Raw genomic sequence first — 12,087 nt, forward strand, 5'->3', positions numbered from 1 at the left:
TGTGTCTTCGTTTGGGCCTCTAGAAGCTGACTCAGAGACAAGGATTTGAGGACAAGTGGCTTATTTGGGAGGGAAGGATATGGGGTGGGAGAGTGAGATACGGGCAGTAATCCCATGGGGACACCCCAGGACTCCGGCGGAGCACCACCTCACAGTCACCCCATCAGAGCGCAATGCCCTCTGGTGGGGTTTTATACGCGACATTAGTCATCTATTGCAGCATTAAAAAGTCATCCCAACACTTGGCTTAAAACAAGAGTACTTACGAGGCTCGGTTGGTTAAGCATCTGACTCTTGGTTTCGGCTCAGGTCATGATCTCACAGTCGGTGAGTTCGAGCCCCGTGTTGGGCTCTGCGCTGACAGTGCCGAGCCCGCTCGGGATTCTCCTTCTCCTTCTCTCTCTGCGCGGCCGCTTGCGCCCTCTCTCTCTCTCTCTCTCTCTCTCTCTCTCTCTCAAAAATAAATAAACATTACGCGCTGCCTTTGAGCCCCTGCCGCGCCTGCGCGTGGCGCCGGGTTCAGGCGGCACGCACGCGCTTGCGCATAACTGGGGCCGCCAGGTCCTCCCCCCGCGGCCCTTGTAACCGTGAGCAACACGGGGACACCCGGCTGCGAGCAGGTCGGGGTCCTTATGGAAAGGGCCCTGGGGAGACGTCCTATAGGCCCTGCTACTCCGTGTCCGCACGTTCCTGTTCCTTTTGTGGAAGTGCTGTCCTCTCACGTGATCATCGGGACCTGCGGGTTAACCGCGTCGTGGGGGGCCCCGAAGGGAGGGCAGTGAGGGGCCGGGAGCAGTTTGAGGACCGCGGTCTACTTGACAGGAGCTGGTCTCCGTCCTGAGGCTGCATGAATTTAACTCACCTGGCCGAGGTGTGGCAGTGACCTATTTGAGAACAGCTACTGTTTAGGGCCGGCTGCTTGTATGGATACTGTACCAAGCATGGGAATAAAAGCTTTGGACAAAAATTAAATAAATAAAAACAAACAAACAAACAAACAAACAAATAAATAAAATATATAAACCAACCAACAAACAAACATAAAAAACCCACAAGAGTACTTACGACCTTGCTCTCTGTGGCTTGGGAACTTGGGAGTGATGCAGCTGGGTGGTTCCAGCTTAGGTTCCAGGTGGTTGCAGTTGAGACATCAGTGGCAAGTCTCACCCGGGGCTGGAGATTTGCTTCTAAAATGGCTCCACGTGGCTTGTGAGTTGGCTCCCTGCCACCTGACCTCCCTGTGGTATCGCTCCAGTGTTAGCTTGCTGCTGGGCCGGGAATCCAGGAAGGCTTCTCAGAGGAGGCGGCTGTGGAGAGGGATTTTCCGAGGAAAGAAAGCATTCCCACCAGGAGGATGTGGTTCGTTAGTTCGTTGGCTTCAGGGATCGTGGCGGGTGCTGCAGCTGAGGGGAGCAGTGGCGTGTGGGGAGGGTGGAGGGTCGGCGGGAGATGCCGTGTGGCCTTCAGGGCAAGACGGCTAGGAGGACAGGCCATCCCTACAATGACAGGGATGTTCCTTTGTTGCTCCTCTGTGTAGGGCTCAGTTCCGAGGCTCTATGTGTATGACTTCATTTAACTGTTACACGTTCTTTAAGAGGGGCAATATTACTGTCACCCCCAGTTTACAGAAGGGGAAACAGAGGCACAAGATGGTAAGTGACTTAACAAGGTCGAGCGGCTGTGAGTGATAGAACTGAGCTCAGAGGCCAGGCCGCCCAACCTCTGGGCCCAGTCGATGCACCAAACGCCTCCCAGGGAGGTGGGATGCGTGGCTTCAAAGGTCACTGCCCTTCTCAAGGGAGCAGGACCCAGGAGGGGTAAGTTGTGACAGAAGCAAGAAGAAGCCTGGAAACTTCAAGAGAGTGGGGCTAGATGGCAGGAACACAAGATGTGGAGACCCAAGACCTGGGTTTGAATCCTGGCACTGACCCATTTTGTGGACTTTGGCAACTCTGTTAGCCTCTGGGCCTCCGTTATATGATCTGCCAAATAGGGTTCTTTCATTTGCTCGATAATGTTTACTGAGCACTACCGTGTGCACGTTCCTTCTGGGTACTGGGATCACGACACCCGCTCCCGGGTGAAGGGAGGAGGACAGTGAGCAAATCAGCAGCGAAGAAGGAGACGTCTCAAGGTAAGTGTTAGTAAAGAATAGAACAGGAGAAAGGGCATAGGGGTTGAGTGACCACTCTTTGTTAGGACGTCATGACATTTGTGCTGACAGCTAAAGCCTGAGAAAGGACCTTGTGAAGATCTGGGGGAGAACCCATTCCCTGGCTGAGGGCTGAGCAAGTGCAAAGGGCCTGAGGCATGAATGACCTTGGAGGTTAATGAGAAGTTCAAATAAATGAGTCAAACCTGGTTATAGGTCAGGCTCTGGGGATGGGTGGGGGCTGGTAGGGGGAGGGATGGACGGATGGACGCTATTCCCCCTGTCCCAGCTTAGCCCACAGGCCCCAGAAGGAGGCCCTATGTGTCAGTTAACGGCCTCTGGTTTCTTTCCCAAATCCAACCTCACGTGGGGAGGCTGATTCCCCAAGAGAGCCAGCTGCTTGGTGTCTGTTTGGATTTGCCATTAGGACAGGAATACTCCTAATTTAATTTCTCCTTTGTGTCTCTCTGAGTGACTAACTCCATGAGTCGTCTCTAAGAAGAACGTGCCGGAGATGAAAAACAGCAGATTTTAAATGAAAATCGAGAGCTGCATACAGACCTTTGGCAGCCTCCAACGCTGGGCGCTGACCCCTTCTGGCCCAGGGCCGTGCACACAGATGGTGCTCAATGTATGCTCACTAGGCGTGCGTGACCTCACCGGTCAGGATGCTCTGTTTCTAGTCCCCCTTTGGCTCTCCTGCTGCAAAGGCACACTAGAGGAGGCGGGCCAGCTGGGGAGGTGGCAGGACAGAGGTCGCTCATCAGAGGGAGTCAGGCCAGGCATCCAGCCAATTCAGTAGTGGCTGTGTGGATTTCCTGGAGCGGCACCTGACATCTGCCACCCCAGCCCGGATTTCTGGAGCACCTACAACATCCCGGATACTGCGTCTACCCACTCGGCCCACACGGATTGTGGCTGCTGCCTCTACGCGACCCCAGGACACTTTCACGTCCCTTCCTTAGGATCAGCGGTGACAGGGCTCCTAGGAGACAAGCCCCAACCAGAATGGTCTTGGGGGCACCCAATGGTTGATCCGTCCATTCTCCCACTCTTGACCCCTTGGGGCTCCCTGGGCGAGAGGAGCAAAGACTGGAACTTTCCTCCCCAGGAGTTCAGCCTGCCTGCTCTTCTCATTCTCTGGTTCTCATCCTCACGGGACCCCAGGAACCCCAGGGCAACCAGGGCTGCAGCCCGCGGCTCCAAAGGGTAGTCAGTTCAGCTGCTGCTTCCTGCTCAGAGATGTTTCCAGTGGCCCGACCAGCCGCCCCCAGCTTTCTTTCATCTTTCATCTGTTTGTTCCAAGAAAAAAATGCATCATAGTGAGTGGGGGTGGGGAGGGTCCCAGCTCTGCGGGGGGAGTGGGGGGGGTGGTAAGGGTGGGCCAGGCAGGCGGCTGGGTTCCTGCGGCTCTGTCACTCTGCTGTCTCATCCGGTCATGAGTCCTGCAGGGGCCAGGCAGGCTCAGAACTATGGCCCTGGGAGCGCCCCACCCTGGTCACACTCTCCTTCTGTTTCCTCCCTGCTCTGCTCCCCTACAGGCTGCGGAGGGAAGCAGGTTAGGGGTTTCCACCTCACCCTCAGGCCTCTTCAAGCAGAACTCTAAGCTACCTCTACAGGGACTTTTGGAATATATTTCTGTGTGATTTGGGATAGTTGGGTAATTTTCCAGAAATATATTAACTGGGTCTGCTGCCTGCCTTTTACATAAATATTGTTTTCCCATTGTAATAATTAAAATAATATTTACCATGTATTCGATATTTTCTGTATTCCAGGCATCGCGACTCTGGGAGGGAGGCGCTGTAATTGTCCTCATTTTCCAAGTGAATAAATAGAAGTTCAAAGGAATACTTTGTGCAAGGTCATTGTAAGTGATGTTGCCAGATCTGCCTGTCTCTGGCAGCCAGAGAGCATCCGGTGCCCAGAGCCATTCCCGACCTGCTTTCTTTCTCTCCCAAAGAGAATGGAAAGCTAAAACACTCATCTCGTCAGACTTCCTTGCAGCTAGAAGTGACCAAGTGACCAGTTTTGGCCACCGACGTGTAAGCGAAAAGAACCAGGAAGAAGCTCTTGGAGCAAATTCAGCCTTTCAAATTTTGCCCTTTAATTCTGTCTGGAGTCCAGGTATGATACCTGGAGGCGTAGCAGCCATCTTGTAACCATGAGGTCAAATCCCCATGCCAAGGATGGCAGAGTAGGAGTGTAGAAATAATCTGGATTTCTGATGACATCAAGGGTAGCCCTCCCCAGGATCCTTGTTTCATGATGCAAAGACATTTCTTACTTATTTCATCCACCATTTATTGGATTTGTAGCTTCTTATGAGCAAATAAAAATAATTGACCCCTGGCCTCCACAGCCCATGGTGTTGCACACTTTTGAGGCTGCTCATCAAGGGGGCATTGGGCTGGGCCCTGGAAAACAGCATTAGAATGAACTTCAATTTGTCAAAAGCCAAGAATTCTGACTTTAAAACACCACCAGAGTGTCCAGAGAGTTTTAGGGGTAGAAATTTCCATTTTTTCAGTGGCTCAACCGCGTTATGACTGGGACAAAGATTTTGAGGTCTCTGCAGAGAAGCTGCTCCCCGCAGGAGAGCTGGGAATCTGGTGTTGATCTCAGTTTATACCCTGCTGGGCCGCTGCCACCACTGCCCCCTCCCCCTCCCAGGAGACTGGAGTCCAGCCCCAGCCAGCTCTGGGGGAATCCAAGAAGCTCGGGGTCTGCTTTCTGTGTCCCTATCAGTGCTATTCATCTGGAGGTGGCACCCACTGGATGGCTGTGCAGGCCTTGGGCAAGTCACTTCATTCACCTGAGCCTCAGTTTTCTCATCTGTAGAAGGGGGATGAGAGTAGATCGCCGTGAGGATTCAATGGGTTCACACACAGCAGCTGGATCACGGTGAGCGCTGCGAGGGGCTGGCTGTGGGGGGCATTACTACTGCCCCCCACCCTCCAACTCTCCTGTCCTTCTGACTCCGAGGATGCTTGCACCTTCCTGCCCTCCTCTGGAACCAGGCATGGATGTGTCATTTGCCTTGGCCAATGAAATGGGAGCAGCAGGGTCATGTGACCTTCCATGTGAAACCCTGTGAAAGCTAGTGTGACTCTCCAGGACCCCTTTTCCCTGGGAAGGTCGTGCTGACGGGGAGACTGAAGACCACAGAGCTTGTATCCGTCAAGACAACATATAGAGGAAGGTTGTCTGGGGAGTCACCCGGACCAGCCACGGAACTTATGTGAGCAAGAAATTAACATCTGGGTTAAAGCCATGAGATTTGGGAGTGTTTATTGCTGCCATAGAGCCTTGCTTAACCTGACTAATACGCTCTTCCAGGTAAACTACTCAGTAAACTGGTAACAAGAGCCAGGATCCTTGCTGGGGTGATTGCTACCATTGCAAACGACACTCTGTTCTAGGCTTTTTGTTCCTAGGGTAGAAAAACGAATACCATGTTTCCCCAAGAGGGAGCATCAAGGGCATTCTGGAAGGAAGACGTTGGCTTTTATCCACTCATGAGGGCTGTCCCAGGCACACAAAAGGCAGTGGCTCTGGGGCGCCTGGGTGGCTCAGTTGGTTAAACATCCAACTCTTGATTTCAGCTCAGGTCATGATCTCACAGTTCGTGAGATCGAGCCCCATAGGGGGTTCTGCACTGGAGCAAGCTTGGGAGCCTCTCTCTCTCTCCCCCTGCCCCCCGCCCTCTGCCTCTCTCTCTCTCTCTCTCTCTTAAAAAAATAAAAATAAAAAGGCAGTGGCTGTGTGAGGGCTGATCCTCAAGATGCAAACAGGCTTTGCTAAGGGCTGGCCTGGCCTGGAAGGCACTGCCTGGGGAAGCTGTTTGGGCGGATGTCCGGCTCAGGGCAGAGATGGGGCCCCTGTGCCCAGGGGATGGAGCAGGAAGGATGTTCTGTCTGGGCCAAGGAAGTCAGGGAAGGCAGAGGACAGAGGCATGGGCCCGTGGGTAATTTGCTCCCTCAATACAGAAACAGGCAGTGGCTCTGTGCATTTGCTGCACTCTCACCACGCAGAGTGCAGGGGCTAATACCCTGGCAGAGGGTATTAGAGGCAGTGGGCCAAAAAGCCCCTGCAACAAGGGGTCGCATGACAAGAGAACCTTTCATGAGGCAGCTTGGACGAACCCACTGCACACTCTGCGTGTGGTGATCCGGATGAGCACGATGGGACAGGAAGAACGAGTGTCATTAATCAGCCATCAGAAGGTGAGGGAACCCAGGTTCGGGGAGACCGTGGCCTCTAAAAGGATCTGGGACTTGTTGGGATGAGCACTGGGTGTTGTATGTAAGTGATGAACCACGGGAATCTACCCCCAAAAAGCAAGAGCACACTTTACACCCTGTATGTTAGCCAATCTGACAATAAATTATATTAAAAAAATAAAATAAGAAAAGGACCTGGGACAATGATTTAAGCACGAGCCCGAGACCCCGGTGCAGACCCCAGAGCTCCGAGCCAAGCTCAGACCCAGGAAGCAGAAAGAAACTCAGAATATGGGATTGAGCAGAGCCAGTCCAGGCTCCTTGGTCCCCTGTCTGCAGGGGACAAATTGGTTCCTGTGGAGGGTCACCCTCCCCCCCACCCACTCCCCCGCTTGCCTGACACTCCTTCCACAGACTGTCAGCAGAAGGCAGGCGACACTTCCCTTGGTACCTTTGCATTAAAATATTGTCTGCATATGGTGGGGAAATTAATGTCCCTTTTCCTTTTTTGTGTTTTAATGACTTAATATACAACAAAAGGAGAATTTTTCTCCTGGGAGGTTTCAACAGATGTTGCTATTTCAGTACAGGCTGTTCCTCTCTTCCAGCTGCCTATCCCAAATAAGGCATATTATCCAAATAATCTGGAAGCTCGGTGGTGACGCTCCCGTGTCAGAACACAATCAGGATGCGGCCCAGCCAGGCAGTGGGGTCTGTTGGATCCAGTTTGGGCTGTTTCGCGATGGGGGTGGGATTCACGTTGCCGTCAGGTGTGGCTGGTTTTCTCCCAAATTGAAATGATAGTATGAACAACAGCAATGCTGGCTCATAACCAGCCTCTCAGGGACTCTGTCTGCCTGAAGAAAGCCCCAAACAGCCTTCCTGGCTCCTGTCGCCCCCCCACCCCCCACGTTCCCACCTGCAGCCTCCCACGGCTCATCTCTGTTCAGACATCAGTGTTTGTGGTCACTTCCCCTGAGCTCTCCCCGAGCTGTATTAGCGGGTCTCTGCCGCAGAGAGGAAATCTCACTGTAGAAGGGCTAAGAGCATGGGCTCTGAAGCCAGCCCACCTAGGTTTCCGGTCCTGTGTTGGGTGACCTCGGGGGACCATGTGCTGCTGACCCTGGAGAGACTGGCCCATCCCAGGGCTAAGCCAATTCCTGGGGCCTCTCAAGTGCTCACCTTGTGTCTTTTACATGCATACCAACCAGTCTGGAGCTCATACCTTCAGCCTCCTTGTCTATCAGGCTCTCACCTTCTGGGCCACTACCCCCTGCCCTCATTAGCCCACAGCCAGGTACCAGACAACTAGCGATAGTCCTAGGCCCCGGAGCCTTCTGAACTTATTCAAACTAGCCAGTCCTAAGCCCGCCTTCCCCTGGAAGCCACAATAAAGTCTCTTGCCCATGTTTCTCCCTAATTGCCTCTGCCTTCTGACCAATGATAGTGATTTCCCGTGTAACCTGCATAGTGTGGCATGGTGTGGCGTGGCCTCTTGGGAACTATGAGAAACAAACTATCTTTCCTTTTTTTAATTTTTTTAACGTTTATTTATTTTTGAGAGAGAGAGAGAGAGAGAGAGAGAGAACGTGAGCAGGGGAGAAGCAGAAAGGGAGGGAGACACAGAATCCGAAGCAGGCTCCAGGCTCTGAGCTGTCAGCACAGAGCCTGACACGGGGCTCGAACCCACAAACCAGGAGATCGTGACCTGAGCCGAAGTCGGACGCTCAACTGACTGAGCCACCCGGAAGCCCCAACAACCTATCTTTTCAATGGCAATTGTCTCTTGATCTGGTGGCCTCAACACCCCTGAATGCTAATGTACAACCTACATTTTTAAAAAGTTCCTTAACCATCTGGACCTTAATTTCCTCATCTTTATTTTTTTTTAATTTACTTATTTTGTGTGAGAGAGAAAGAGAAAAGTAAGTGCGAGCAGGAGAGGCAGAGAGAGAGAGAGAGAGAGAGAGAGAGGGAATCCCAGCACAGAGCCCGACAGGGGGGCTCAATATCACAAACCGTGAGGTCATGACCTGAGCCAAAATCATAAGTCAGACGCTCAACCTACTGACTTTGACTCAGGTCATGATCTCATGGTTCGTGAGTTCAAGCCTTGGACTGGGCTCGCTGCTTTCAGCACAGAGCCTGCTTCAGACCCTGTGTCCCCCTCTTTCTCTGCCCCTCCCCAGCTCCTTCTTTCTCTCAAAATAAATAAACTAATAAAAAATGTTTAAAAAAAATAAAATGGAGATAAAATTTTTTTTTTTATTGTAGGGTTGTAATTAGTGGAGATAAAAATAGTATTTGCCTCCTAGGGTTGTAATTAGGATCAAATGAGTTAACAACTGTAATTGCTGAACACACGGTCCGGCATCCAGTAAGTGTCCGTTAAATGTTGGTGAGGGTGATTACAACAAACAGCGTAATTACTATGGGATTGCTGTAGAAAGAACATGATTCTGGGGTCCGAACTCTGACACTCCCAAGGGGGATGACTGGGTTATTCGACTTTTGGGGGACTTCAGTTTTCTTACAGAGAAAATGGAGATTTAAAGTATCAGTTGCATGGGGTCACCTGAGTGGCTCAGTCAGCTGAGCATGCAAGTCTTGGTTTCAGCTCAGGTCATGATCTCACGGTTGGTAAGGTCCAGCCCCAAGTCGGGCTCTGTGCTGAGTATGGATTCTGCGTGGGATTCTCTCTCTCCCTCTCTCTGCCCCTCCCCTGCTCACACGCTTCCTCTCTCTCTCTCTAAAAATAAAATCTTTTTAAAAAATATCAATTGCATGATATTGCTGAGATAAATCACCTAAGGTGTGCTGAATGCTGGCACCTAGATCACTCCCAAAAGAGAGAGCTATCCTGGGAACAGGATATATTTCTGACAAACATGAAAGACTAGGTTTTAAGCCCAAACTATTGATTGAGAGTTTATTTTGATCCCAGCCTACAAGAATAGTCGGTCTCTCTTTAGTCTCCAGTCCTGACTTTGCCACTTGGGGTTTCCTGAGGTGTGTGGTAACCCAACCCTCACAGCACCCGCTGGTTATAAAAAGCTCTCACCTTTGAGAAGAGTGACTCAGGGTTCCTGTGCTGGACGCCCTGGGCCCGGGTTCACGTCCTGCCTCCACCACACTTACTAATGGTGCCACCTGGCCAAAGTGACTTTATCTCAATGTGCCTTGGTTTGCTCATCTGTAAAATGGGCTCTGGTGGTGCCGGGCTGGTCCATCCGTGCAAAGTGCTCAGCATGGTGCCGGGCTGTTGCAACATGGGGCCCCACATTTCTCTGGCCTTCTTGCTCAGACCTATGCTCGGGGAACCCAGGGAGCAAAGGAGATGCTCCAGGTCCTGCTTTGTGCTCGAAAACGGAGGAGCTGGGGGTGTTTAGCCTAGAAGTGGGAAGGCGCAAACATAGACACACAGCTATTGAGCATCTACTGTGTTACTAAGCGCTCTCCTGGATGCTAGGGATTCAGCAGGGAGTGAGATGAACCCAGTTTCCGCTCTGATGGAGATGACATTCTAGCTGGGGAGAAAGACGATAAAGAAACAAGGAAAACCTACAGAAAAACTTCGCATAAGGACGTGAGCTATGGAGAAGAGAAAACCGGGTTCTGAGAGGAACCCGGAAGGGGCAATCTGGGAGAGTGAGATCGGGGAGGAGGGTGGCCCGTGAGCCGAGGCTGGGACCCCGGACAGCCCACATGAGGGGTCTGCGTTCTGTTCCAAGCTGTCCTGGGATCACTGCAGGATCACGCTGGCCTTCCCTGCCGGGGCCTCCTCCAGCCAGAGGGAGAGGCCAGAAAGCCCCAGGAGAGCAGGAGAAGCCCCTCAGAGCTGTTTTAATTGAAAGATCGCTTCTTCCCTGTGTTCTCTGTAGGCAGCGGGGGATTTGAATTAAACATGAGTGGTGATTTATTTATCAAGTCTTTGAAAAAGTCTCTGTGATTCGGTGCACTCTTCTCCAGTTAACCCTTCCGGCCTCTGACCAGGGCGGCCGAGAGCACCACATGCTAAGTCTCTGCAGGACATGTGTGCTGGTGGCAGGGAGGGGGGACTATGCAGACTCACGTGGAGAGGGGGTGGGATGAGCCTGCAGAGGGAAGGGGCCTACTCCCCAGTCTGTTTGCCCATCCAACTACCCCCATCTCCCTCGGCTTCTAGAACCTGACTCTGAAGACTATCCGCCCCCTTCCCTAGTTGATGGATCACCGCTTCTGATTCCTCACTCCCCAATAACAGAAATACACCCCCACGCCCTTGCCATGGCTTGGTGGCAGGCAGAGTGGTCCTCCCCACCCACTGACCTGGCCAACGGGAAGCCAACGGACGTGAGGAACTCAGGCTAAAATGCACTTGCCTTCCTGTGCTTCTATTTGGCCACGACAAGGACGCACCCTGGGTACCGGCTGGGCCACAGGACGAGACATGAGATAGATGGAGCAGAGCTGCCCCATTGATCGGAATATCCTTGAATGTGAGAATAAGTGATTGTTGTTTGAAGCCACTGAATGTCACGTTACCAGCATGATAATGACAATAGCTGACCAGTGCACACCCAGGCTCTGTTGGAAGGCATCACCAGATCAGATAGCTGGAGGAAGGATGTCAGGGTATCACTGCCCCATCACCAATGGGCCTGCCACCCCTCTGCTTCCTTGTGGTTCTAGAAGCTACAGTTCCTGCTGAGCAGCCCCAAACACTCCCTGGACTCTGCTACCTCCTCTCCTTGACCTTGCCCATCAGGCCTTGGAGGTGGTAATGACTTTCCACTCTTGGGAGTCTCTGGGTGTATCACCATTTTTTGTTGGTTCTTCCATTTTGCCCCTAACTCTGTCAACAGACCCTTCATTCAAGTCTCTTTAGAAATCCCTGGTGAGTAAACCCGTGTTCATCACATTATCGATAATAGCTAAAATGTAGACGCAAGCCGGGTATCCATCGACAGGTGAATGGATAAACAAAATGCGGTCTATACTTACCATCGAATATTATGCAGCCTTTAAAAAGGAAGAAAATTCTAGGGGTGCCTGGATGGCTCAGTTGGTTGAGTGTCCGACTTTGGCTCAGGTCATGGTCTCACGATTCATGAGTTTGAGCCCCGCATAGGGCTCTCTGCTGTCAGCCCAGAGCCCGCTTTGGATCCTCTGCCCTCCTCTCTCCCTGTCCCTCCCCCACTGGTGCTCCCTATCTCAAAATTAAATAAACATTTTTTTTAAAAAAAAAAAGGAAGAAAATTCTGACACATGCTACCACATGGATGAACCTTGAAGACATTATGTTATGAAATAAGCCAGGCACAAACATGCATATACTGTATCATTGCATGATACATACTTATATGTATGTACTATATACATATGTACTATACATACTTATATGAGGGACCTAGGAGAGTCAGATGATAGAATGTTTAGAGGAAGTAGAATGGTAGTTACCAGGGGCTGGAGGAGGGGGCTGAGGAGTTAGCGTTTAATGGGGACAGAGCTTCAGTTTGGGAAGATGACTCTGGGTTCACCCGCCCCCACGGGCAGCCCCTGGACACACTGGCATGGCAGCTTTGCCTCTGGTGCCTGGGAAGGAGCCGAGCCCGTGGTCAGAGAAGCCCAGGCAATCCGGGGACTTAACACCCTCAGAATCAGCATCAGCTGTGGAGGAAAGGAACATGGATGAGAAGTAGCTAAATCGTCTCTTGTTGGGACAATCGTGAG

At 51.8% G+C, this 12,087-nt stretch overlaps 1 non-coding gene across 1 annotated transcript; it reads left to right on the forward strand.

Annotated features, from left to right (window-relative positions):
• Window positions 1-475: 475 nt before the first annotated feature.
• Window positions 476-600, forward strand: LOC125928692 (small nucleolar RNA SNORA76). The gene has a single exon (XR_007459746.1). It is a non-coding gene; the product is annotated as a small nucleolar RNA SNORA76 (small nucleolar RNA).
• Window positions 601-12,087: the final 11,487 nt, after the last annotated feature.

The sequence above is a fragment of the Panthera uncia genome, chromosome E3 (assembly GCF_023721935.1).
Source record: "Panthera uncia isolate 11264 chromosome E3, Puncia_PCG_1.0, whole genome shotgun sequence".
NCBI classification, from domain to species: Eukaryota; Metazoa; Chordata; class Mammalia; order Carnivora; family Felidae; genus Panthera; species Panthera uncia.